General features: G+C 38.9%; 1 long non-coding RNA gene across 1 annotated transcript in view; it reads right to left on the bottom strand.

Annotated features, from left to right (window-relative positions):
* Positions 1-8229: 8229 nt before the first annotated feature.
* The window catches only part of LOC146434422 (uncharacterized), a 36466-nt gene continuing 18044 nt past the window's right edge, over positions 8230-26651 (bottom strand). The window contains exons 4-7 of the long non-coding RNA XR_014853260.1: positions 25351-25420; positions 16413-16464; positions 10021-10157; positions 8230-8331 (exon numbers count right to left, since the gene is read on the bottom strand). This is a non-coding gene — a long non-coding RNA (uncharacterized LOC146434422). The remainder of the gene's footprint in view (positions 8332-10020; positions 10158-16412; positions 16465-25350; positions 25421-26651) is intronic.

The raw sequence follows: 26651 nt of genomic DNA, 5'->3' as shown, positions 1-26651 counted from the left end.
TCTGCATCAGCTTTCCCCAATAAAGAGCAAATTCACTTCTGATAAGTGTCAGGTCACAGAACAAAGCACATTCTAGCTTACACAGAAGTACATAAAAAAATATGATGGATGAAACAGCTTCATAAGCATTTGTGAGCTCCAGCAGGAGCTCTGAGCACAGATAAAGCTCTGCAAATTCAAAAGGAATTATTCGTGAGAGGAACAGGCGTTCCTGCAGCATTAGATGAACAAACCATTAAACCCAAATCATGTTTCTATGCTTGAGACTCTAGTTACCAGCTCCCCCTTAACTGAGGAGGGTTTGCCATAACTACACAAGCTGCAACAGGAAGCTACAGATAAACAGATTTAGATAAACTGGAACAGAAACAACTTACAGTATTGGCAAAACCACAGTGAGGCCCTACTCAAAGCAACAGGTAGTTTACCGAAAAAGGTTAGCTTGATTGATAATTTTTTTAAATTATTGTATCCATGAGAATTCTTTGCAGCCTTGCAGTGAGCTCAGTTTATAAAAGCTGCATTTCTGAGAAATGTAACTTCATTTTTCTTTGCTTTGGAGACCAACATTCTGGTCAAAGGCTTTTGAAATCACTGGATTGTTTTGCACCTACTGCCAGAGTCAGCCAAGTTATGAAGACAGTCTCTTCTAATCATATTGAGCTATAAATTGCTATTAAGACAGCCAGTCCTTCTGCAAAGCATGATGCAAAATGTATACACCTGTATTATATACATACAATCAATAATGAAATTCTAGTAATGCATCTACACACTTGGCACCACCGGGCAAAAATGCAGCTTTGTTATTTGAAAATTGCCCTTGATCACTAATGTGGCTCAGGGGTATCCCCACTATTGACATAGACTAGCAGATGTGCAGATCAAGAGCAGCCCTTCTGAGCAGGTTACTTGGAGACAGTGGTGGACAAAAGAATGGTACAACAACACACACTTGCAGCCCAGAAAGCCAGTCTCAGCCTGGGCTGTATAAAAAGAGTGGCTGTCAGGTCAAGGTGATGCTTCTGCTCTACTCCACTTTCACGAGACCCTCCTGGAGTACTGCATCCAGCTTTGGGGTCCCCATATAAAACAGACCTCAGAGAGCAGCTGCAGAGAGAGAAAACTATTAGGGGGCTGGAACATCTCTCATATAAGAAAAGACTGTTTTGGGGAATGTTCAGTCTGGAGAAGAGATGACACCTGGGAGACCGAAGTGTAGTTGTTCAATAAGAGGGGTGGGGGAAGGCAGACTAATAAGAAAAATGTACAGGGACATTTTACCAAGATCTGTAGTATCAGGACAAAGGGAAATAGTTTCAGACTGGATTATATCAAATTTAGATGGTTTTAAGTAGGGCTTTTTTGGGTTTTGGGAGTATTTGTTTGTTGTTGCTGTGGGGTTTGGGTTTTTTTGACATTCATCAAATCCTAGATATTTTAGACAAGCAACAGACTAAGAAGTAGTTAATTGTAGAAATGCATGTAACCTTTTATACCATTGGATAACCAAATATGCTGAACTTCACACTCTCCATCATCACCAAAAGAAAACTCTGAATATGGAAAATGCTCTGATTGGTGTCCTTGAAGAAGTGGACCTCAAAGTGCTTATTATCTTAACAAACTGTCACCAGAGAACTACTCTTAAACAACAAATGCACTACATATAGATGCGTTTTAGTCAAAAGCCTGAAAACTCTGAAGCATGTGGGGGATAAAATGGTGATTCAAAACCTAAATAGTACTTCTAAATGCCTTCCTGTTGCCACATCGAACCTTCAAAACTGATCTAAACAACCCAGTCGGACAGACTGCTGCCTCCACTAAGAGTCACAGTTTAAATGGACTTCTGTTCCACATTATCACAACTCTAGTCCATTCCACAGACATGGGATTACAGTTTTATTTGAAGGTCTTTTTCTTATTGTCAGGTTTCCCCTATATCATTAGAAAGAATGAATGTTTAAATTGGCAATCACCCAAGTTATGCTTTTGCTTCTTTATGGTTGTTTGTCACTGTGTTTCAGAGAAGCTCAAATGCAATTTTCAGAATTTATTACAACCTATTTTAAGTAGTGCAGAAGGTCTAATGGCAATTTTTTTTTCATTTTACTGTTTGGTATAAGATGGGCATTCACATTTAATCATATCCAATGATTACCTCAATGAATACAAATGTGTTACATTATCTTTAAATAAATGAATGTCAATATGTTCCAGGGTAACAGAAGTAATTGCATATTGATAACAGTCATTATCATAAGTCATGGTTGCTGGCAGAAAACCCACTTGTGTTTTTTAATAAGGTGCAATATTATGGTCTATTTTGAGATGATAGCTTTCTATTTCCCCATACATAATACAGTATCACTTCAATATAGCTGGCAGACGCTGGAAATAGATAAAAATTCAGAATGCAAACCTGCAAACTGTAAGATTTTACAGTCTTTTGAAACTAGTCTGGATAGTGCAAGTACCTCAGAAAAAGTGATATGAGGGAATCATTATCTGTGCCAGGCTGATGTACCTTCTGTTCCACTCACCGCAGCAGATAATAGCAACCAGCACATTATCCCAAATTGATACAACCAGATATTTTAGACTTTGCATTGTAGCTCATTGCAGTTTGCAAAGTAATCTGAAAGACTCTTGAGAAAGGGACACCTCTCCCTTCTTTTTAAGGGGCACAAAACTTTAAAGCTAACTCAGATATTCTGTCTGCATCTGTTATAGGAAAGCAAGAAAATTCTAACATTCAATATCAGGATTGGAGGCTCTTGTTCTGCTCTGCTGCTGTACTTTATTGCTTTAAAGCAGCAGAAATACAGAATTTGTTAAAATGAGCAGACAGCTGCAGAGTCCTGCAGTGTGGATGGATTATCCCCTGGAAACTGCCCAGGCTGGAGATGACTGTGTGGCAGGCTTTGCAAAAAACGCTTCTGAGGGGTCTTATCTGGGCAAGGATTTTAACGTGGGTTAGCAGAGATCAGCAAGATCACAGCAAGGTCAAAGCTGAGTGACTTTGCTCTGCTTGGCAGCTGTGAGGCCATGCCTGGAATACTCTGCCTAGTTTTGAGCTCCACACACAAAAAGTAACAACTGTTAGCCCTCAGTGGAGGCAAAAATAAGTGTTCACCTTCAACTTTCCAATGAAGCAGAGGCTTTAGTTCATGAAGTGTAGAAAGAGACTGAAGAAACATGTCTTATTCATCCTGAAGAAGCTTGCAAGAGGTAGGTGTTGCTACTGCTCTCAGCAGCCTAAAGCATGGCTGTGGAGAAGACATGGCTCCTAGTCCTCCCCAAACAATCAGTGAAAACACAAGCAACAAATACTGTCTGCAGCAATGGAAACTCCCATTGCATTAAAAAAAAAAAAAAAAAAAAAAAAAAAATTGAAATTTCACAGTGGGCATGGACACACCCTGGCAATACCTGCTCAGACAGGATTCACCATCTGTGGAGATTTCCAGAACCCAAACATCTGGGCCCACCTAGGGCAGAGTTATATTCCTTCACAGCAGCTCATACAGTGGTGACAGATTTTTGACAAAAACTATTCTGGTAACACAGTGACATTGTAGCTTTTGCTGAGAAGCATTGAGGCCTTTTTCTTGTCACTCTGCCTCCCCAGTGACCAGACTGAAGGACAGTGCGCTGTAGGCTGGGAGGGGACACAACCAAGCAGGTGACACTAACTAGATATTCCATATTATATAAGATCATGCTCAGCAGTAAGAGAGAAAACAAGGGTTGGCAGACTGTGCCAGTGCTCTGCCATACTCAATGTCACCCTCATGTTGAGGTGCAACTTCTTGTGGTTTACTTTATGGCCACTGGTCATTGTCCTGTCACTGGGCACCACTGAAAAGCGTTTTGCACCATCCTCTTGAAACTAACCTTTGAGATATACATATGCATTAAATATCTGGCTTTATTTTTCCTCTAGTGAAACCATTTTCTTCCTTTCACCCTTTACACCACCATCTGAGCCAGCCCCCTAACAGTCCCAAGAGAGTTTGTGTGGGGGATTCAGGGGAAATACAGGTGATCAGACCCACCAGAGCACTGCCACACCAATCCACACCACCTCCCAAGGAATACCCAAACCAGCACTGCAGGGAGAGCCTCTCTTAAAATTAATCTTAACTTCATATAAGATAAGTACACAGTAGCACTGTTTTGTAGCACAGTTGTGGCATTCCACTGCACTTTCCTGCAGAGAAAAGGAAAGTGTCAGCTCTAACATTGCTTAGTCACAGGCACAGAAATAAAATGCTCAGGCATCCAGAAAACAGGGTCACCATGAAGCTTTTTCCTCAAGTGAGGAGTGGAGTCTTAGGGGGCAAACAACCCCTGAGTGCTCTCCTGAACTACTCTGTGAGAGGTACAATCAAATCTCCATTTGTTTCTATGCAACTATTCCATCAAAGTCTCAAGCCTGAAGCTTTCTATCCAGTAAAAAAAAGCCTGTAATTTTTGAAAAGCCAAATATTTTGAAGTGTTATCAAGCAAACGCCTCAAAGGCAGCAAGCAGCCCTCACTGCTCCGAGCCCTCAGGCAGGTGGGCTCGGCCACCACGGGCAGCACAGTGCTTCTCTAATTAATGCTTTTTAATTACCTTTTCTAATTAATTATTTTAACTCATCATAAGCAGTGCGATTTTCCTGCTACGACCAGTATGTAGCAAAGGTTTTTCCCCAAGCCCAGATTGTTAGAAACCCGTTTGAAAATAAGTTTTGCTAAACCAACCTTGATACATGTCAAAGCACAAAACCTGAGGGAGAGGTGTATTTCTTAGAAATAGACACAAAGGCTGGAGAATTTATGGACTACAAGGAGGTTTTGCAGAAACCAGAGATAAAGAAAAAAACTAACAAAGACAGTGCAGCAATTGCACCAAAACCCTCCCTGAGAAAAAGATTTTAAAAAGACTGCAAATGTGGGCTAATTAGCATGAGAATGGAGAAATCAATAAAAGATAGAATGCTAATTAATGAAGATGATTACATAATTTATAGCCAATGAACATTAATTTCCTTGTTTGCTAAAATCATATAAATATTGAGAAGTTCTCAAAGTGATTGCACACATTTGGGGAGTGACCACACACACACTGAGTGCTGCGAATAAAGTAACATTGGCCTTCTAATACCAAAAATAACATTATTTTGACTTACCCCCACATTTTTGGCAACAACAGGGCACCACCAAAAATTAAGAGTGTCAGCAATGTGCCTTTCTTGTCCTTCATAGAAACAACACACTTCCTGAGAGCACCAGGAGCCTTACAAAGCCTCCAGGATTCACCACAGACCTAAATTCTCCCCAGCTCCCCATTGTGAGATGTGGAAAACATTTCTCTATCTCAGACTTCCACCTAAAAATATAGCTTCTGCAAGGGAAGAAAGGTCAACAAAAATATGTCCTTCAGTAACCAGTTGTGACTGAGCACATGCACTTAACAAAACCCCTTACTATTCACATTCTACTTATTTTTAATTGTAGAGGTCTGGTAATGCTGTTAGTTACTGCAAGTAAAGTCATGAAAGTGGGCATGTAAAAAATACTGAATTTGTAATATTTTACTGCCTCATGAAATGAATCTAATTTGGATATAGAACATTTTTGCAGTGAGTAAGCACTTCTATGAATTTCAATACACATAGTTTCCCATAGAGTGAAATCTTTATGGAAAGTTGCAGAATTCTGAGCTGCAAATACAGTGTGTGCTTAGTTAGCAGTTTTATGAGTAGCCAAGCTGTGGTTGCTATCAGGTATCTTTTTCTGCTGCATGCTCTTCTTTAACTTCACAGCAAGTATAAAGGTTGTTCTTAGGAGAAAATCGCCTTTCCACTGAGAATTAATCTTTTTTGGTATGCTCTCTATTTCTGGCTTTCACTATTCTGCTGCTGTCAAAACCCAGGTTCTCTACAAGGTGACTGACATGTTGAGTACCCCTTCCTTCCCTCAATATAATAATAAAAGATCTTCAGATATAATGATTTGTTTATGCTTTTGTGCATTTTCTGTTGAAGGAATTTTCCCTTTTATATGACTACTCTGCTCCAATTTAAGGCTGAAATAGAGCCACACAGTGAAAACTATCCAATGGGGACCAAAGAAGTCAATACCTGTCTGGTCTGTATAGTCTATTTCCTACCATTTTCAGGGTCCTCAAGATTTAAAAGGATTCTCAGTTAACTGTAGTAACTCTGAAATTGGACAAAATTGTCATGGATAGTTCAGTGAAGGTCTCTGCTCGCTGAAAGCAAAAAGGGGGAATGAGACTAACATTGATAGTATTTATAATGCACTTAGGAGCAGTGGCAAAGCTGTCCTCAGTATTGATCAGTCCAGGAACAGTTATGTGACAAAAAAAGAGATTCAAGCAGAAAAGATTGTAATTTCAAAGGAAACTTTGAAGATGAGATTGTTTCTATTCAACAGGAGACACATAAGGCCATATTTTAAAAATAACAATATTTCAATTATTTCCATGCATCTCATAATACTACAGATTTGGTCTCTGTCTCTGTACTTACACATAGAAACTACATTATAATGTGAGTTATCCAAATAAGATAAATCCTAATTGGGAAGGGTGAGGATGTGGTACAAATAGCAATTATAAAGGATTTCCTGTGTGAAGGGCTGGTAACTAACTCTGTTACTGAGTGATGTAAATAAGATCAGAATTTAGTCCAAGGTTCTGTTCTCCGTTTCTAAACTGGTTACCTCCCACTATGGCAGATGTGAATACATATGGGAGAAAGAACAGAACAGATCAGATCCATCTAGTGGGAGGACAGGAACAATGTACATATTGATCTATTACATGTAACCACAAAGCAAAGTTAGAATTTTCACATGGAACAGGAACATATGCATTTGTTTCATGTATGACATACTTGGTTTTTTAATAAGCATTACATTTAAAATAATGTAAAGTGGGATCACAAAAAGATATGATCAAGGAACATCAGAAGTTAGGTCACCAGCTATTCTTTAAATCAACACATTCTACTTAATTAGCTTTGTAGCTAATGTTAAATTCAGCATTTTTCTATGTTTGAGCATGGAGTCCTTTAAGTATATCTAATAGGAACTGAAATATTTCTAATAAGAAATAGGGCACAGTAGAACTTTTTTATTTCTAATTCTTCATCCCTGCCCTGTCTGTATTCTCATTCTTAATGCCCTTAGTATTTGTTATTTTTTACAGTGGCTGATTTTCTGGAATGCATTTTCCAAGATTAGTTCATGGTAACTATTTATTGTGATGGGCTCTTGTTGATGTTTTTGTCACATATTAAAAAGTTACCTTTACAACAAAAGAGCTGAAGTCATGATGGAAAATCATCCAGAAAGTTTCTGAATTATAAAAATATGTAAATTATGCAAAACTAAGTCTTGCCTGAAGGGTGAGAGACAGGAAGCCTTAAAGTAAGGTGACACAGTTTGTGAAGTGACAGACAAGCCTTGTTCTTGTGCAGTTTTTTAAATGGTAGGAAATTCAAAGAAAAAAAGCCCGTAGTTAAACTGAAAATCACACATTTTCACAAGTCTGAAGTAAATGTTTCCTGGGATGATTCATTTGCTAGTGTGAATGTCCAGCAGCTCACATGAGAGTCAGCTCTGTCTGGTCAAAAGTTTAATGGGACATGGGTTTCATGAATACTTCCACCAATTTTTCCACTATTTTTCTGTATCTACACTAAGCAGAAACAGCAATTGAGCTGCCCAATTGTTTCTTCTCTCTGTGGTATTTTACTGCAGATGTCCTCAATAAAGGATTCAGTGCTGCCATAAAAAACTGCTATTGATGATGAAAAATGTGTTAGATCAAATTATTCCTTCAAAATGGACATAGCCTTGCAGGAAAAGGATTACATGATAGTGGAGGATGTAATTCTTGATGCCCAAGATGATGGGAGTGGATCCTAACAGGGAGATGCACCTATTCACCTGCCAGCTGGACTGCATACCAGTTCTATTCCTGCTTCTGTTAGCAGGAGTAACTGGGTGGAAGTAAGAGAGAAGTGGCAGAGCTTTGCAAAGATGGTGAAAGTTCTCATCACCATGACAAGAAAACAGGAGAAGAAGGGAGAGGTTAAAATCCTCTTGCAGCTGTCCCCTCTTTAGAAAATGTCTGCTTAGGCCATTGTGTTGTTTCACACAATTTCCAAGGACTAGAGTACAACCAGTGCTGAAAACTGTTTAACATTTACCTGAAAACTGTTCCTTGCAAGCAGGTTGACATAGGAGCTTTAGATCTTGACCATTGTGCTCAGGAGTACATAAAAAAACACCAACAAGTTGATTACTGCCCTGTAGGGAAAACAAAATACTTAAACCTACCAAGTTTCAACTGTTCCATTTTGCATTATAACTGTATTCCTAGAATCTAGAAAACTGGTTCAAGAGGGAGTAAATCTGGTTTCCTGTCAGTCCATCCTTTTAAAGCTTAATAAATCATGTATCCATTTTGTTTTCTGAGTCACTGCACTAATTTTGCAGCATATTTGCCACAAAGCAGAAGTTCAGAAGAGTGCTGCAATCTGTCACAAGAAAAAAAGGAGAAAACTGGAAAAGGGGGGGAAATAGTAAATAATTTAAATATATATATACTTGTATACATATATACACACAAAAAGTAATTCCTAAGGGCTGTACCTGCAAACAAAATCCTTCAGTTTAACAGCTGGTATAGAACTGCAAGCTGCCATTTTGACACACTATGGAAAAGTTGGCCCCTTTTGCTGTACATTTTATTAGAAGAAAGAAGGGAAATCTACACTCTGGATGGTCACTGGACAGTTTCCAGGGCTGCAGTAAATCATGCTACCTGAAAACAACCCACAGGACAAGAGTCTATATTTCCTCAAAAAGCTCAAATTTAGTCTAAACCTAGTGGTGACTTAGAGAGAGGAGGCAAAAAGGGAAAAACAAATATAAAATGTAACTAAAGCCAAAGCATCTCAGCTTTATGAAAATGAGATTTTTTTTTTGAGATGCCTTCAGTACCTCATGCACATGGTAAAATATTAATTAATATCACCTGGCACAAAAATTATGCAAAGAACAAAAAATTAAGGCCATGGTAATCAATTATCAAATGTTCACCATCTGGATTTTCAGTGGATTTGTTTTTTTAATAGTATTAAGTGCCTAGAACTGGTTGGGTTGAATCACATCTACTTAGGACTAATTTATTTGTCAAGACACAGCATAATAAATACTTAGCAGTCCTGGATTAAATGTCCATATGTCAAATTGCTTTTCTGTTTGCTATCAGCTGATGTTGATTTGTTCAGAAGCCTGTCAATATTCTTCAGAGCTGCTATTATCATCTACATTTAAATTCTTATCTCAACATCTGTACATTATTTATTCTGTCAAGGGGAAAAGATGTAGGACCTTCAAAAAACTCTTCATAGCAAGAACTTAGTTTAGCATTGTGGACTCTCTACTGCAATGTCCTCCCTTCATCAGTCACGTGATAAACTGAGGGGAAATATTCTTCTAACTTAGATATTTGAGTTAGTTGACAAATGGCAAGGATAAATATCCTCGTTTCTCTTCTTTTTAAATACTTCCCTCAGGATCTCACTTGATCTTAGGGGTAATTTTCTATGTTAAAAGTAGCAGGATTAAGCTTTTAGCAAAAAATGAAAGCAAAGTTACAGAGAGAAAGAGTATGAGGAGGAATAAAATATTAACATGCCAAATAATTTAGCCATTTTTCTGTTTGCATTTTAACCACTTCTTTACAGCTAATTAAATCAGACCATTTGGTTGTATTTTTTAATCAAGATACTGGGTTTTTTTAATCTGCCCTCTCAAAAATTATCAATTTTGAAACATTAGACTGTAAGAAAAACTGTGTATTTCATCCTGAAATAATCTTCAAGTTAAAATCTACATCAGTGAGGGTACCTAGAATATAAACCAACTCACTCTAAAGACATCAATATGTGCCTTTTTAATTCACCTGGTTAAAAAAAAAACCTTACAAACCTTTTAACTTGATTCAGATGAAAAGTGCTGATTTGGTGCTCGCTGTTTCTGAGATTCAGAAATTTCTAAATCTCACCTCAGGTCTCTTCCAGACCATTTCTTCATTATTTCTTGCAGCTTTTCCAGTTTCTAATTTTCTACATAAAATTGTATTTTCATTAATAGACACGACATAAAATGAAGGTTTAAATAAAGTAACTGTAGATAGCAAGCACGAGTTTTTAACAACAAGGGTAATTGACCATTCAAACAAGCTCAAATTAACCATGGATATTCATATCCTTATCTTCAAAGCAGTGCTGGGAGAGGTGTCTTATGACAATAGTGCTTATTAAAAAAAAAGGACATAAATTAGGCTGTCCAACCTCAAATTAGGGTGTTTGATATTTGTAATTCAGCGGTATGAGGGAAGCTTGTGCTTTACTAAAACATAGACAAGATGATCTGTATGTCTTGTTCATCTCTACAGATACCTGATATTTTAAAGTCATCAAAGCAAATGCTTCAGTTGTAGCAAACTGCTGAAAATCAGAGTTTGCAATGTGAGATCCAGCACTGCTTTCTACATCAGTAAATTACATATATTATTTAAATGTATGTATATTTTTATGTAAGTGTTACCCACGCTACTGCCCTGTGGATTTAACCTCATGTTTGCAAGTCCCATGACTGCCAGAGTTCATAATCCCAAAATCACCAAGGACCCTAAAGCCTTGCAGTAGACTAACAGGGCAAAAACCCCCATAAAAATAAATAAATATATAATAAACAATGCAGAAGAATTTAAAACTTGAACTATATATATATGTTTGAACTTTTCTAAGGCTTAGAACCAGCTGAGCAGGATTTTAGCTGGCATAAATCCAGATGGTGCCCCAATTTCCTTAAGAAGACATCAGTGTCCAGTCTGGTATATCCGTTATTATGAGAATAAAAAGAGGACAAATATTAAGCCCTATTAAAGTAACCCATATGGACCCCTGAAGTGATAAAGTGAAACAGCACATAGTGCTCCTTCCATGTGCTAATTTGCAGCAGAAATTTCTGCTCACTCCCCTATTTTCTAACAAGAACCAATTCTCTTCGTGACTGAGGGGAGTACAGAGAGCAGAATAGTCCTGGAAATACCAATTTAACCTTTTGCTGATTCAACAACAATTTAGCTAAACAAGTGGAGTCTTCAAATGCACTCATCTATGAGGAAAAAGTGTTTCTATTAAACACTTATTGAACGGTCTGGGGGAAACCATGTGTATTCTTACCATGGAAATCCCCCCTTACTTATATCAAGTGTTCCGTGCTCATCTCTGCAGAGATGATGTTTGCATTGGCCTAGAGGCTGATAAGATCTTTTTCACAGGAGATATTTTAATTACTTTACTAGATATAACATGTATAACATACATAGTTTCAAATATTAGTTTCATTACATATTTTTGTAAAACATTTATTGCAGTTGTATTTGTAATAGAGCTCAAGAGAAAGTAGGAAACAAAGAAACACGAGGGGTCAATGGAAAGGGAGAAGATTGAAATTAGTCTGATAGAAGTAAATGTAAGAAGAATAAAGGTTAATTTAGACATCTGATATCTGGCCGAGAAATGTATAAATCAGGAGAGCAAAACTCCTTTTAGAAAAGCACAAGGTTGTTTCTTTAGACATGAATAGCTCAGTGTGCAAAACAGTGGTTAACAGGGCATATAATTTAAAAATCCTGCTTCCACAACAGATGGCTTTATTTACCCTGTTTAGAAACTTGACATGGGGGAATCTTCCACTGGAAGCACAGTTGTGTGTGCTGCAAAATAATCAGATCTGGGTCAAAAATCAGACTGCCCTAATACTTGGTGCCAGTGTTTATGTAAGATTGTCACAATCTGTCCAAAGCAGGATAAGATCCAAATAATTAAATGTATTTAGTGCGTGATGTTTTCCCTCCTAAAATAATCGTGTCTCAAGTGAAACATCCATAAGGGAACAGGTTTCCAGTGATGCTTTTTTCCATTTGGTACATTGCTTGCAGTGTGACTTTTGCAACATCCTTTCTTGCCATCAGCCTTCTAATAGGTTCTGGGAAATATGAACCCATATAAAAATCATGAAATGCTGAACAGGGAAGAGTGGCTTATGGGTGGAAACACTGATGAGCTGCTCTAGGAGACTCTAGAAGGAAATACTAGAAAACACTGCTCAATCCTCTTCAAATTTCCTTGCTAGAGAATGTCTTATACCCAAGACAGTACCAAGTGTTTTTTCTGCTCCTTGTTTTTCTGCCCAAGAATGCTGCTGATGAGTCCAACCAGAGAGAAAGTAGAAGGTTCTCTAGCACCCAAACAAGTAATCAAAAGAGAGCCTGGAAAATAGGAGGCAGGATATCAGTGCTTTGTGTTAGGTGATGGGGAAATAATGTTTTGTTTGGAGGAGAAAGCGGCCTAAATGAAAATGGAGATGTTTCTCCAGAGTTCATGTGCATCCTGCAGGCATGACAGAGCTGCTAGGAGACGATGCCCCTTTAAAAAATCCTTTTCCTTCTAAATTCAGTATCTATCCATCCTGTTCACACAGTAAAGGTTAGTAATTAGTTTTAAAAACATTTGGAATTAGTGAAAAACAAATATCTGGTGGTTTATGGATCCTGAAGTATTGTTTTGGGTTTTTTTCCCAAATTTACCTAAAACCAGAAGCAGCTTCTAATGAAATTAAGGTCATTGACCAGCTCCAGAGTTTGATTTGCTATTAGCAGTAGTATGACCAAACTCCCATAGTGGCTCAATCATATACATGTCCTAGACTATATTTTTCTGTTGTTACCTTCAGAGGAAGGTCATTAGCACAACAAAACTAGTCTGACTTGACTTCTCATAGATCTTCCTTCAAACTGTGGAGCCAGAACTGAGAGAACAACAGAACTGGGAAATTAAAACACAGAATTGGGAAGCTGTTCAACATTAGTAATTTCTAAACTATCATTAACCTGGAGCTGTTGCTAATTTTAAGTAGGAGTGAACCAAACAAGAGTTTTATCAGTTCACAACAACATTTTTAAGGGAAGTAAAAAAAAAAAAAAGAAGTGATAGCAGCACTCGTCTACAGCCTCACTGTTACTGTACAAGAAACTGAAAAAGGGTGGCTCAATGGCGAGCTAGAAAAACTGTTTGTTTTATACAGACATTCGCTGAACAGCATAATCAGGATTTTGGGGGGTTTCAGAAAAAGAAATGAGGACAATTTTAAATGCAGTTCTTTAAAAGTAAGTGTCTATTGCAAGGGCTGGCAAGCTGATTAATGTTACCTTGGGCTTTATGGCTTGATTAGCTATAAATTCTGCAGTACTGCTGCAACAACAGCAACACAAAATTAGATGGGTTTTATTTTTAATTGTGGTAATAATTTCTCTGTTTGATTCCCTCATTTTTCTCATACTGAAAGTATGTTGACTCTGATTTTCACACTGTTGGCTGTCCAAGCTGTGCCTGGCTCCACTCACCAAGCCCCATAACTTGGCTCCATTAAACCGAGTGGCAAGCTAGCTGCAGAGGGAAGGGTTTTGTGTTCTCAGCAGATGTTCTAAATTGCCTCGAGGGCATTCTCACTGCAAAAACAGGAGAACACGACAAAGCCTACACTTTCTAACATCTATACCAAGCAGCTGGAAGCCTCTCAGACTTCCAGTGTGCTGTGGAGGTATTTTGCAACATATCAATGTCAGAAGTTAGTACTTCAACGCTTTCCATAATGATTTCCAAGGAAAGAGCTCTAGAAGTCAGGAAAATGCATGGGTTAAGTGCTGTGCAAATTGTGTGTCGTTTGACATAAAGGAACTCCTTTGAAGTGTTAATTTGGAGAATTTGTCTCCCTACTCCCTAAGTTTAAAAGGCAGCTAAAGCACTCTGGTAGTGATAGATTTTTGAGATAATGGATAACAAGGCTAAAACAGAATAGTGCTTTTCTTCTTTACTATTGGGTATGGCATTAATTTCTTTACAGGAAGCCTTGGGGGCCACTAACAAAATATATTTTCTTTGAAGGAAATTTAATTTTAAAAAAAAAAGCAGACAAATCAATCAATGGATATTGTGGACAAAATACTTTGTACTTGCCTCCATCAAAACAGTGGATGAAATTGGAGGGGGCAGGAGGGAAGGAGGGGGAAGAAAGGAAAGGAAACACCATTTTTTCACATCTCTAACAATACCATGTATTTTACTTCTGAATTTTTTCCTGACTGCAGTATTGTCTCCTCAAGGAAGCAAAGTTACTTAAATTGCTCCTGTATGTGTTTTTTCTATTAATACCACTTGCAAGCAGCCTTCCTGCAGAGTTTGATTCTGTGTCTTTCCTCAGCCACATCTGCCGACTGTGCAAAAGCATGTGTGTGAGATCAGTGACATTGAGGAAAGGCAGAATGCTGACACCACATTAATTCTTCCTGACCAGGCTCTGGGGATGGTTTGGGGTGAGGCACTGACCCTTCTCCCCCCAGTGGTCCCTTGGAAGGGCAGGTGCTAGGTGGGGAAAGCTTGTCACAGCACCTGTACAGCCTGAAGGCACCCCCACACATCTCAGTCTGCAATAACAGACCTTCCTGCTTTAGGGGCAGAAAATGGGTTTTGGTGAAAAAATTAATCAATGGGATTGTGAAAGTAGTCACAGAAACGACCATATTCTGAGGCTCATGAAGCTATTTGGGTTTGTTCAGAACGATAACTCCCATCATGTGCCATTGCTACAGTGATAGCAAATTTTCACTAGGTCCTGCAACAGAGTGTGATTGTTTTCATGAGCTCTGTATCAAAACCAAATGTCTGCTCTTGCTTACCTGGGTCTTTTCGGGGTAATGACAAACAATTAATACATAAGAGCTTCAGTATTATCTTGTTATCTCATTAATAGCTTTTTTTCAAAAGCATGGAATTTTGTTAGACTTCAGCATTATGTCCATGCACATAAAAATTCAGAAGACAATTCATGGACTTAAAATCACTAACCTAACATGTGAAAGAGGCCTGTGGGAGGTGTTTGATGCTTTGAGATGTGCTTATAGTGATGGATAACTACTTCAGGCACCAGGCCTTCCAGGGTGAATCATCACTCTCAGAGAAGTCAGGGTTTGTGGAAGGTGAGGGTGGGAAGTCAGGTCCCTGTGAATGAGTTCATCCCTCCTTGCTGGACACACTGCCTACCTGCTGGGACTTTCCTCCAAAGAACAGCATTTTGCCTTGCCATGACCTGGCCCTGATCTGTTATTTAGACATCAAAACAGGCAGATATGTTCAGGCTGACACAGTCAATCCTACCAGCAATGTGCACCTGAGGCAAAACACCTGAGCTGTCTGTGCTGAAGGGATGTGACACTGAACACATCTGCCTGGAATTAGGAGAGCTACAGACCCACAGGTGAAGGTTTTTTAGTTTAACACATCATTAACAAGAAAAAAGCTTTGATTTGAAAGAGAGAAGACAAACATTAGAATTGTTTTCAATCATTTAAGTTACATAGTTCTCACTGGAGAAGCTTTGATCATGTACAATCCTGTTGAAAGGCTGCCTTGTAATCAGCCTCACATACATTATGTTGCAATGCTGCGGCACTAGTGCATAACAGAACTTTATTTTCCATTAATTCATTCGTTGCTGGAAATATAAACACTCTATATGCTTAATAGCCCAAAAAATGAATGTTATTGCTTTTTAAAATTGCCTGTTAATGAGAATTTTGCTTGCTATTAAAGAAATCTGAGTGCCTGAGGACCATCTTTCAAATGCTGATATACCTATTTGCAACACCAAGAGTGCTGAACAATCAAAACAAAATCATCCCAGACACTGCTTTTAGTAAAAGCAACCATATTTTTTAACTGATCGAAATAGATGTTTACAACATCTGTGAACCACAACTGATTTTTAAGTAGCTTTTCACTGAACTTAGGAGCAATTTCATATCTACTCCAGTGCAGCAAGCGATGGCTGTGCAAAAACATCTATGCAACAGTCAGTTATTTTCTAAGGAAAAAGCCTGTTGTTCTAAGAAGGTGACCAAAAATAAAAAGGTAGGAAAGTCTGCAGTGAGCTGAGTCATAAAATCCATGCAAATACAGGGCCAGGCAAAGCTGTTGGCACTTGCAGAAAGAACAATCTCCCCAGGCAGGGTTACTCTGTCTGCAGGAGGGGGCTGAACACACACTGGTGTGTGGGAAAGACTCCTACAAATCCCAGTCACACCCACTTACCTGGCTCTGCCAGCAAAGAGGAGATATTTGTGAGAACTTTGGTGTGCTAACAAGCCACCTCATCAGAAATATCTGAAAGCACAACTGTGCGCTCCAAAGAAAGAACAGAATTCATACTGTTATCAGTTTTACAGAATATTAACTAAATCTGGATTATCCTACCTGCAGTTTTTCATGTAGACTTGTAAGAGCAAGAGCTTCACGCAGTTAGAATCTGAAAGGAAACAGTAAAAAAATGTTGTTGATACAAATCTTGTGTTTCAGGATTAAACACCCTTCTTCCCAGTTCTGCAAACTTCAAGCATTACAGCAGAAACACAACAATTCCTTATCTTACTTTCACACATAAGTAAGGACTTCTGGTATCTCCTGGTGACTGACATTATACACCTGTGGAAGCTGAATTTGAAGATTATTGTACTTAAAATATTTGGATTTTTTTCTTCCTACTTTCTCCTTTCTTTTTCCTGGGAAGCAGGAAGGAGGAATCCCTTCAGTTTATTCTAGATACAAATGTTAAACTTCAGGGTATTTTGGAAAACCTTAAAGGTATATAGAATGTGGCACTGAAGAAGGAAATAGCTGAATAGCCTGTTGAAAAAGGTTAGGATTATTTGCATGTAGCAAAAGCACAAGAGAAAATATTTCCCCAAACTTCTAGGTTTAGTGTGCTGTTTGTAGCTGCTTATAGATCTGAGATAAATTCTTTGGCTTACTATTAAATCTTAATCCCATCTGTAGTTGTGTGTAACTTTTGGCTGGCATTAATAATGTGAAGAACATTTCCCTGCCCATGGCAGGGGATTTGGAACTAGATGATCTTTAAGGTCCCTTCCAATCCAAATCATTCTGGGATTCTATTGAAAAGAAAGGTTTACTAAATTAACGCTTCTGTGTTTTCCATCATATTGGGGAAAGAGATTGTATGAATAGGGATGTACTCAAACATAAAATATGAATATATTCTGACATTCAGCTGACATGCCTCCTACGTACTTAATTGTGATGAGAGGCATGGGGAGAGGGTAAGATAAAAACCCTCTGCATTTATCACTTGATAATGCATTTTAACCATTTGGCAGCATATTAGGATACCTTTTTTCCCCAGCTGCTTGCATTTGTTTTGTAACAAAGCTTTCTTTTCTTTAATCAATACTAGGCAAAAGAAGTGAAGTAAAACACTCTTTGAAATTCACTTGTCTTAAATGAAAAGATAAATAAATATTTTGCAGGCAAACGTATAATTTACTTTCCTCCTACCAAAACCGGCTGAAGGTATTGCATGTAACTAATTAATGCTCACAAGAAAGGAGAACTTTTTTATTTTATTAGTTTACTCCTGTTCCCATGATGCTGGCTTAGTTGTTTGTCTGAGAGAGGAAGCTGACAAAAGAAAAGTGATACTAAAGAAAACAATGCTTTCTATATAATTATTTATACTGAAAATAAGTTAAAAGTAATGCAACATAAAACTATGTGACTTTTTTTTAAAAGAGTCTACTGAAGATGCATTTGTAATGATACATCCTGGATTTTTGCACAGCCAGTGAAGTTTTATATCAAACACCTAATAATTTACCTATTGGAGAGGCCCAAGTATAATTTAGGAAACCCTATATATTCCCAGTACACCACTGAGAATAGTGTAAAGAAATACTTTCTTTCCTGGTTTAATTTCCAGCATATCTGTTTGTGGGAACTGTGCACTACTTCATTATGTTTAAATACATATTTTTTCCCTACAGGCAATCACCACATAACACAGAGAGGCTGCAAACCTTAACCATACATAAATAAGTAGTCCCATAAGGACTTGCTACAGAGACTGTATTTTCTGATATTCAAAAACATTCTCCTGCTCTTTTGTTAGATCTCTAATTTCATTATGCACCTACAAATACAGGATAAAGAACCAAGCCATATTCTCATACATTAGGAAACCCATACATGCCCACAGTACATGGAATTAATGGCTCAGGAAGTCACTCAGAAGGTGTTCAGCCACTAACTTTTCATTTGTTGTATCAGGATTTGATGCCAATCCATGTGTATGAGGCATGAATTGTAACTTCAGAGTAACCTTCTTTACTGCACTGCTTAATATTTTGTCCTCAATACAATAAGGTTAGTTCATACACTGAACCAAAAAAATAAATCAGTTCAGTGTTAGACAAAATGCGAATTTGAAGAACAAAGCCAAGAATTTTACTGTATTTCAATGGAAAAACGGTTGTTTTGAACACTGTACAATTATGGCCACAAATGGATGCATGATATAAACTACAGACATCCAGGAGGGAAGATGAGCCCTGCATGAAAAGAGATTGCAATTACTTTGCTCATCTGCTATACTGTTGTCTGGAATAAAGATGAAGTACCTATTATAAAAGACTTAAAAGTCTTGAAAGAATGAGAGGGAATAGGTCTCCCTGGTACCTGGAGCCTTGTTTCTAAGGACAAGGAAATTGAAATCTGTCTGCTGAGTTCTGTCCTTGTAACCTGGTTGCCTAATGGCATCTTGTAGCACTGTGAAGTGGTACAGATGATAATAAGCTGAAACCTCAGATTAAAAGAATGTACAATATGAGAAGAGACTATACAAATTGAAATTCCATCATGTTTAAATGATCTGAGGAGGAAGGCAGTGGCATAATTAAAGTACTAACATTTTTGAATAGGATAAATGAGGTCAACTCAAGTTGCTATATGCACTGCAAAAACCAAAAAATTAATTTAAATGTTAGTTAAATAAAAAATAAACTTGGAGCAGGTGTTTCTAACTACTTTTTCATGTACAGAGTTATAGTGAAATACTAGCTGCATCAAACACAGGAAAAATTAGCTCATTCAACAAAGAACTAAAAAGAAAAGACACAAGCAAGAGGCTATAGAAGGAACCTGGAAGTATTATTTTTAGATGCCTGAATTATAGCCATTTAAAAAATTCTTTCTCCAGCTCTCACTCTGCCTTTAGTTTCCATAAATTAATAATGCATATTCTGGCAGAAATAAAACTATATTGTGCAATAGTCTCTTAAAACAGAGGTGAAACACATCTTCTGAGCCACACAAATAAACCCAGACTCTCAGTATCCTGACTCTAATAATAGTTTGTGAGAGCAGGTGTTTGTTTCAAGCACTCCTGTTTATTTTACACTAAAGTCATATAATGCCATTAATGCCCACTTACAAAGATTTAGAAGACCAGATAGAGTCTTCTCCAGAAGTGATGGCAGTTTTCATGGAACAGTGTAATTTTCAGTACAGAAGAAAGAACAAATCAGAGCTTTAATGACAGAGTAGATACTGAGATTGAATGCAGCAGGTCAGCAAACCTGCCTGGATTTCAAACAGCTCACAAACTAAGATTTTAATAGTATAGTGAACTTTCCTTGACTTCTCCACTGTCCCTGCACAACACAGCAGGAAATGTTCCCTTTGGCTCACTTACCCCACTTTGTACATCTACTACCCAACAGATAAATTAAACAACAAATTCAGCGAATACTAAACAACATCAAACACCATTCAGCAACTCTTTCCCAGTTTTACCTAACCATAAGTCAGCCTTTTCCATGCAATTAGGTCATGTAAGAATGGATGCAATGCCAACAGCAGCTGCTTTATGTAACTCACTTGAGGTCTTTCCCAAGGTGAAGAATTTTGCCAGTCACACTTTACAGAAGGGATGGAGGTGCTTTTTGCAGGAGCTTGAGCCCTGTGGTCAGACATCCTTGTTGTAGCATCCTCTCTGTCATCACTGGCCTTCCATATCATATCCAGCACTGCTGAAATACAGAGAGCTTGCAAAAGACAGCTCCCTGGAGTCCTTCTCTGAAGGACTCCTCTTTCCCAAGCTCAGTGATGATGTTCTGACATGCAGAACACTTGGCATCCACGTAGTGCATGTGTTAATATCCAGGCCAAAAGAAAACTTCAAACTATTCAATTGAAAATTAAGTTCTTCAACTTTCTGGTATTCCCTCAGAGGTACAAGTCAAGATGTTCTGTTGCCTGAAGGAGATCAAGAGCACGACTGTGATTTCTTTGTTTTATTCCTCTAAACAATTCCTCTCTGACACATCTTAAAAGTCATTTCAAACAGAACCTGAATACCCAAAGGCACAGCTGAACTTCTGTGTCAGAGAGCTCTGCTCAGGCCATGCCCTCACACAGTACTAACTACACTCCTCAGGCACCTCCTGTGTAAGCAAAGAGCAAGTATTTCTTCAGCATATGATTGATACCTGACTCAGAACATTTCACCCCAGCATAACCACTGTGGAGCCTCCATCCTTGGAGATACTCAAAAGCCATCTGGAGATGGTTGGCTTGAGCAGGGGGGTTGGAGGATACAACTGCCAGAGAAATCTTCAGCCTCAACCATTCTGCCTCCCAGTAAGGGCTCACAGTGGAACTATTAAAGGTTTATTAGGCTTTAACAGGCTGCATGAAGCTCTTTGTACTGGATTTTCACCCATATGTTTGTTTCTTCATTGAGCAGGGCCTTAATTAGTGTCTTTCTTCTCCATTTGAATCTTCAGAATTGCACCTGGGCTGTCTGCAAGGCACATCAGTATTGGATAAATGAAATTATCAAGTACATAGAGACCATCTCAAGTTTAAGATTCCCCATATGGAGCTTGGTACCTTGACCCTTTGAGTGATAATTTTCAAGTCATTATTATGTCAGATATTATTCTTCATGTTTCTCTGTTGAATTTTTTTATGTGCAAGCAACTTCCCCTTTATTTGCTAATTATATTTTAAGTTGCTAATAACGGCAGGAAGCAAACAAGAATTAAGTTCCAGCACTACCCTTGCCTACACTTGGAGAAGCTGATTATGTGCCATCTGACCCCTAAATGGGATCTTTTTCTAGCTCTCCAGAAAAATCAAAAATTCTTCCCTTTGCCTACCAAGACAACTCTGAACAAGGATTTCACCTTAAAGATCATCTCATTTCAACACCCCTGCCTCGGGCAAGGACACCTTCCACCAGACCAGATTACTTAGAGCTTAAGGAGAGCCACAGATTTTTTAGCAGGGATTTTTTTGCAGGCTCCAAAATGTTCCTGTTCAGTTGAAAATGCAAATACTGGCACTATTTTCTTGCCCTGGAGTAGCTGATTTCATCTAAATGTTACACAGTCCTAAAGGAATTGGAAGGGTGAAAGTAGGAGGCAACTTTAAAAAGGAAAAGATTTAGTATTTTCAGGGTAGGGTTTATCGCTTTGTTCTACACCATTAATTATACATATGCATCTGATCTGACAGTTTTATATGCTTTGCATCTTAGGTGAATCTTTTCCCTGAGAGGGAGGAAAGAGAAATTAAAAACTTGCCAAGGTTATGACTCAGGAGGAGAGCTCCCTTGTCCGGATTTTTTTTTAAGTCTATACAGATGCTGAACACAATTTTCAAAGCAAAAATTTGTGTCTGAAACTCAGATCCTTAAACTCTCACTTCAGAAACTTAAATAAGAAGCTTGATGTAATGCCAAGTAACCAGTAATCCCAGGAATGCCAGAGAACTGCTGAATGCTGTGCAGGCTGAAAAATCAAACCAGCAAACTGCAGATAATGCATTTTCAGGTTTTCTTGAAGACATAGTTGTTGAGAATTCCCTGATTAGTTGGAGAATAGAGCTGTGTCCACCTTACAGGAGGAAAAGGAAAATGGATTATTTAGATTTAGATGCTGAAATTGAGGTATAGGAAAACTTGCTTCCTACCTAACTCTCAATCTAAGTGTTGAAGCTTCACCTGTAAAATGGCCATTTCATTTTTTCCTACCACTTCTGCTAAGCTCAGAAGGCGTCCAAAGGCTCAATTCCCTTACTATGTTTATGGAATGTATATGCCCAGCCTGCTTTGGTGTACACCAGAATAATACCCCACCAGGTTAGAGAACACAGATTAGGGCTAAATACCTACTTGGTAAAAATCAGGCTGTGTTATTAGGAGAAAAGTCCATCTTAGTTGATCACATCCTCAGCCCCTGTCTCCCCATCCCTGCAGCCTGTTGGGTGCCCATGCCTCCCAACCAGGCCTGTAGGTGCCCCAGGCAGTGGAATAACGTGACACTGTGATTTTGGTGAAAAGCTTTTTGTGAGTTTGGGATCCTTTCATGGTTTTGAACCTTAAAGCTGAGGAGAATTTACCATTAGGACTTGGCTGAGCACCTTCCAAGCACATCACAGTACAGCCCTGTCTCAGCCAGTTTCGAGCTCATTAATTTATGGGAGAGATTTCAGGCTTCCCAAATGTACCATCTATTAATAGGCAACTCGACAATCAGCAGGCTCCTGCCCTGTAACTTTGATTTAAGTCCATCTCCCTCGCTGCAGCTGAAGAGCAGCACTGGAGCTGCCCAGCACTGTATCCCAACTCCTGCTTTGCTGAGCCCATTGCTTCACACGGGCAGCAGTCACTCCTCATAAGAGTTGGCACTTCTTCCCTGCGCCCTGAAGCCTTGGTTTTGGAACATCTAACATCAACCTTCTGTGGCTGACCCTCTGTGTGTTTAACACGTATCTTTTGTTTCAGCAGCTTCCCTGCTAATCTCACACTCGGGTGTGATCGCTGTTGACGAGGTGAGCCCCTGCGTGGAGCTGCTGCTGCAGAGGCCCTTCAGCTTAAATGGAAGTGACAGCACTTCAGCGGGGCCTAATGTACATTCTTTGACAGAATATAGATTCACAAAGAGAAGTAATTCTTGCTGCTGTCATAAAACACAGCTTTTTTTCAAACGTCAGCACCATATGGCACTGCCATCAATAGAGCAACTGCTACCACCATCTACTGGTGAGCACATAGAAGGGAAAGAATAGAGGGCTGGCATTGCCTTTGAGTGGATCTCAGCAGGAAAAAACCCCAAGAAATACAGTGTATGATCATCTTTCATATGTCACCAGCCAGTGCTGCGCTAGTGACAGCTCTCCAGTTGTATTGGTAGGGAAGAGGCTGAAGAATGAGCTCCAAGGTAAAGCCTATTTGTTCCCTGCAGCCCACGGTTGGTACTTTATTGTTCAGCTCTGCCTTGCAGCAAGAGAAAGCCTGGCTAATCTCTCTGCTCTGCTTTTACTGGGAAAACATCAGTAGGATGTGGTGCCACAAGAGAGCAGCAAGGGCATCACATCCGAGTGCTCGAGACACAGAGTCCTGACACAAGATTTGTGTATCTGAGCGGAATTCAGGAGAGATGGAGCTGTGTCAGCATTACAAAGGAATTATAAGAGAGTTAAAAAAAAGAAAAGACTGTGCTGTAGTACTGTGGTTCACTGTGAATCTGATTCAGATATTATCAAATAAGAACACCTTCTTTTACACCATTGGGAATTAAAGCAAGCTCTAGACAAAATGTACTGATGGGGAAGGTTGATACTTCATAACAAATTTTCTTATTTAACTGTAAACTGTCTTTCCTTAGAGAGATGTTAAGCACAGATTCCTGGGGTTTTTTGAACTTGAGTCTAAATGAACATGCAGGCAAATAACATCTTAGTTTGAGAAATCACAGTGTATTTCCCCATTTTTCACTGACACTGATTGAAAGATAATTGAGGGTCTTGGATTAGATTCTAACATGAGGCAAATAAATTAATCCTGTTGTATTCAATCAATTTTGGTTGTGTTTTCTGCATAAATCAAGTCCAGAAGAGGTCTCAGCTAAGACATTTAATTCCAATTCTTTCACCTGACAATAAAAACAGAGCCAGATGGAGATGATTTCATGCTCATTTGTAGACTATCACGAGGGATCAATTAGAAATGCACCAACACCTCTGTCAGAATCATGTATTCAGACTCACAACCAGATAAATCAGGACATGCTGAAGTCCCAAAGCCCTCACCCCACATTTCTTCATGGGTCACCTCTGCTCTAACCCACAGGACAAATGACAGCCCAAATCTGGTCTGCCTAGATGTGAAGACATCTGCTAACCAGTTACTCTCTTGAAGAGAACATCCTATTTGAGGCAGTGGTCAGCAACTTTCAAGCTTCCAGACTGTGATGCTGATTCATTATCACTTAAATCTTGACAATCTCCTGCTATCCTTTACCTGATAGAGGGCACAAACTCCAGCTGAATGCCAAGGAGTAAGAACTGGTAGGAACACGATGTAACACGGTGAAGTGCTGAGCCAAGATCTGCTGGACCAGCCAAATTGCATCCCAGTGAACTATTTGAAATGATGAAACCATCAGTTCTTGTAAGTTGTACCCTGCATCAGTGCCCAACACCAAATACTGCCAAGAAGCCTTACTATATTTCACTTTAAATAACCCAGGCACTTGGAAGATGCCTCAGACTGCAGACCCACTCTGCCTGTTTCCATCAGCTGAGAACTCAACTGTGCTCCCACAATTCACAGCATTCCTTGAGAGATTGTGATACTTTGTAGAAATTTTACCCAAAAAGTAGTGACCCAGTCCAGGTTCTGTACAGTCTCAAGAAACAGCCCCTTGAATTGTCATTCTGCTTCATGCAGGAGATAGTTCCCCTTTTCTTCCCTGAAGTGCTATGTTTCTGAAGAAACCCACCCTCAGGGGAGAGTTTTAACAGGGTTTTGCTGCTTTATGACTTGGGATGAAATGACCACTCAGATCTAAGACCATAAAACTTCCCATCCTCTGTGCTATGTGCCAAGTACATCTCTTTGCTATTGTCCTAAAAGATATATGGAGTCCCAACTGCTGAGATCCAAATGCCAGCAAGACCAGGCTTAAATCTGGAGAGTTCACCAATCAAACAATCTAAACTGCTGCACAGCTTCTGTTGGGAGTGTCTGCTGCCTCTGCCTTGCCTGCTCTGATCCACCAGCCCCTCCTGGATTGCCAGTGGCTCTTGAACCTCATCCTGACAGTTCTGTAACCAGTTTATTTTTCATCAGTGCTCCCACACCTGTGAGCAAAAACCTTGCTCTGTATTTGCCTATCGATCCTTCCCTTCATTCCTTTTTCCCCACACCAAATATCAGCAGTCCCCTCTTGTTTTCCAGGCTCCCTTCCCTGACACATCCACCGGGGCTCATGGATGAACTTTCATCTAAAAGAAAATCTTTAAACTTCTTTTGATATAAACACACACAGCTGACCTGTTTCTTCCCATGCCCAAAATAACACCTCAGGACAGTTCAAACAGTTCTTCAAGCCCTCCAGAAGAACCTGAGAAGTTAGAAAACAAAAGAAAGTAAAATGGTTTGTCCAAGCCTCTCTGCACCAAATGCAATTTCTCTGATGTTTTGTTTTTTATTTATTTTGGAATTAAGGTTAGAAACCAAAGTAAATAATTCTTTTTCTTCTTTTTTTTTTCCACTTTCTTTTTACAATACTGTTGCAAATCATGTTATCTCTTTAGAATACCTGCTACTTTTGCTTCAATCTCTTTTGGGTTTTCACATCGTCAAGTGTCCAAGTAATGTTGTTTCTCTGCATGAAAAAGCCTGGATAGTCCAAATGTTATATTTGGTTACTTCACTTATCCATACAAGCTAGTTGTTTTGTTGTTTTCCTCCAAGTCCTGCACCAGATTTTAATAATCTGTTACTGCAGGAAAGTAGTTTTGTGGTAATAGCATAGTACAGCCTCGATTCTCTGTCATAGTGACATTGCTTTCTTGATGTCCTACTTCTGGGCCTAATTCTGACCCTGTAAATCCTGTCAGATGGTGCAGGTACACAGTATCTCCATTTTCTCCATTTCCTACTGATTATTTTATGAAGACATTCAGCACATCATGGATTGGAGCTTCGCTAGTGCCAACAGCTCCCAGCTGGGTGAGAGAACAGAACCAAGCTCTCTGTGCTTGTATCTTCTTCAAAAAAATAAAATTGGGAGGCACTGAAAGCAGTGAAATACAAATTCGCCAAAATTCAGGTGTTGAAGTCTTCTTTCCTAAGGTGACTTGGTCAGCAGGGCTTACACACCTCTGAGGATTTTATGCAGCAACTGTTTCTTCTGTTGCAGCAGTGCAGGAATGTTTATTAATTGCTCCAAGAGCCTTAGATGAAAGCACTTGCATATGTAAAATACACTACTCACTCTCATTAATTCATTTCATAAACTACCTCAATGACCCCCTCCTGATGTCCTTCTCAAACTGCTGCTGCATCTGGAGCTGTTTCCAGTTCCAGTTGGGATTAACGTTAGACAAAATGCAAATTTGAATAACCTGGCTGTGAAAGAAAAAGAACAGGCTGCTCACAGCATTTTTATTTGCAATATTATGTATTTTTATATATCGTGCAAACATTAATGAACAAGTAAATATTGACTCTTGGGTTGTCTTTTTTCTGATTAATGCATTTCCATATAATAAATTACGATCCTCTACATTTCCCTCCAAACACTGCTGCCTGAACCATTCATTAATATTCCAACTAAAAAAATGATATAG

Source organism: Lichenostomus cassidix, chromosome 7 (genome assembly GCF_008360975.1).
Source record: "Lichenostomus cassidix isolate B80296 chromosome 7, HeHo_3.0, whole genome shotgun sequence".
Lineage (NCBI taxonomy): Eukaryota > Metazoa > Chordata > Aves > Passeriformes > Meliphagidae > Lichenostomus > Lichenostomus cassidix.
Note: the sequence above shows the minus strand (reverse complement) of the source record. Positions and strands in the feature narration are given on the sequence as shown.